The sequence below is a fragment of the Penaeus vannamei genome, chromosome 27, assembly GCF_042767895.1.
Source record: "Penaeus vannamei isolate JL-2024 chromosome 27, ASM4276789v1, whole genome shotgun sequence".
NCBI lineage: Eukaryota > Metazoa > Arthropoda > Malacostraca > Decapoda > Penaeidae > Penaeus > Penaeus vannamei.
In genome coordinates this window covers 6,772,398-6,775,121 of record NC_091575.1, presented here as the reverse complement: position 1 = coordinate 6,775,121, position 2,724 = coordinate 6,772,398, and positions in this window count along the sequence as shown.

Genomic DNA, 2,724 nt, shown 5'->3' with positions numbered 1-2,724 from the left:
TGTATATATGTATATATGTATATATATATATATATATATATATATATATATATATATATATATATATATATATATATATGTCTGTATGTATACACACAAACACACGTGTGTGTGTGAGTGTGTGAGAGAGTGTGTGTGTGTGCATGTGTGTGTGTGTGTGTGTGTGTGTGTGTGTGTGTGTGTGTGTGTGTGTGTGTGTGTGTGTGTGTGTGTGTGTGTGTGTGTGTGTGTGTACAAATACACATATACATACACACACACACACACGCACACACACACACACACACACACACACACACACACACACACACACACACACACACACACACACACACACACACACACACACACACTCACACATATATGTGTGTGTGTGTGTGTGTACATCACATATACACGCATACATATGCCTATATATATGCATGAACACACACACACACACACACACACACACACACACACACACACACACACACACACACACACACACACACACACACACACACACACATATATATATTTTTTTTTTAATGTGTGTACGTGTGTTTGTTTGTGTGTACATGTGCTCGGTTGTATATACGTACGTTCGTTTGTGTGTGCGTGTGTCGATGTGTGTGTACGTGTTTTCGGTGGTGTTTACGTGTGTTCGTGTGCGTGTGTTAAATGGGAGTTACATGGAGGTTATTAACGTCAATCCTCCCAGCCCGTCACGAACCAGGTGTTGCAATCTACTTACACTTACATTTTCTTTACAAAGATCAGAAAGCTGTCTTGTTTTTTTTTTTTTTCTTTTCTTTTCTTTTGTTTCTTTTTTTCTGTTGTTGTTGATTTTCTTTTCTATTTCACCAAAAAGTGGTGGAAAATAACGTCTAATGTTAGATATAGTTTAGATACAGGTAAATAAATGAATGATGTTAAATACGCAAGACGGTGATAACAATGCTAAATAACAAGATACAAAACGGCCGATTATGTTGACAGATATTGGTAATAATTATATTTGGATCAGTGACAAGACGAGAATTTGAGCAAGCTATATAATACATTTTACAAGATTTGCGTTATACAAAATTTCACATTCGCATTCAAACATCGTGCGCCATCTTTGCTATGGGAGATTATAGATAGACACATAGATATAGAGATAAACTTCCTGAAATGGGTGCTGCACTACCAATTTGCTAAAGTGGTCATGCTCAAGAAACAACTAAGTATATTTCAAGCTGTAAGGTTTAATAAGGGTAAGGTCTAGCTTAATTCCTTCTGATACAATGGACATCTTTTTGCTGTGACACACTGTCTGTTTATCTATTCTTCGTAGACAGTTAAACGATACCGATACCAATACATTATCGCCGATACAGCATCGCCGATACTGTATTGCAAGAAAATATACCAACGGGTATGTAAATTTTTGATATGTGGATATTTTGAAGTAATATAGATTATCGTATAGCTTCATCAGATAAAAAAATGCTGATAAGTTATACACCACAGTAACAACAATTACATCTTCAAGTGACTGGTGCGTTCATGGCACTCAGTGCATGAATTAAGAGTATTAAAAAGCCGTTTCTCTAAGACAAATGGAAAGAGAGAGAGAGAGAGAGAGAGAGAGAGAGAGAGAGAGAGAGAGAGAGAGAGAGAGAGAGAGAGAGAGAGAGAGAGAGAGAGAGAGAGAGAGAGAGAGACAGAGAGAGAGAGAGAGAGAGAGAGAGAGGGAGGGAGGGAGAGAGATAGGGGGGGGGGAGAGGGAGAGAAAGGGAGGGAAGGAGGATGGGAAGGGGAGAGAGAGAGAGAGAGAGAGAGAGAGAGAGAGAGAGAGAGAGAGAGAGAGAGAGAGAGAGAGAGAGAGAGAGAGAGAGAGAGAGAAAGAGAGTGAGAGGGGGGAGGGGGGAGAGACAGAGAGAGAGAGAAACGGACTCACATACTCATATAACGCATGAGCGCAAGGTTGGGAAACTCTTTTTATCATAATACTCTTGTTTTTTTCTCTGCCGATCCCTTAAAAGGTTTGTGAATTCGAAATGCTTTTCTGAGCTTCATCATCCCATAATTACCGATTTAAGAAACGTAGAAAGGGCTCACAGGTGGACCCAAGTGAGGGCTAACGAAGGTCGCAGGGTCGCCGAAGCTCATTTACTTCCTGGCAAATTGACCAATGTCGTCTGTTATGTGCATTGGTTATGCGCTTGCTCGTGACTTTAATTCCTTATTTCTGTTTTCCATGGGTGATGCAGTCAGAGCCCTTATGAAGGGGATTATACGTGTGCATCTCTTTTGTTCCTGAGAACCTAAAATCGGAGGTTTTATTGACAAGAAAGGAAAATAAGTCTAATGCCAACCACCAGTAGAGTGACAACCAACGATCTGCCAACCACCAGTGACAAGCAACGTACTGCCAACTACAACAATATCAAATCGGTGAAAGTAAACGTTGTTAAACTGTTCAGTGTCCTGAAATTCTTAGTGTTAAATGGCAAAATGAATGCATGTCTTCGAATTATTCATGGCATGCAGACGTGCCTCGCACTTAGTGAACGAATTTCCATAAATCTAAAGTCCAGCCCAGTCTTGAAATACCGCCAAGCTCAATAGCATGGCGTGAAGACGTAAACATGACGATGGTTTCCAAATATATTTGGATAAAAAAATGAGATGTTAAAATGATTTAGACGGTATATCCGCTGATCCACACGCACGTATCCAACATATGAGTATGAT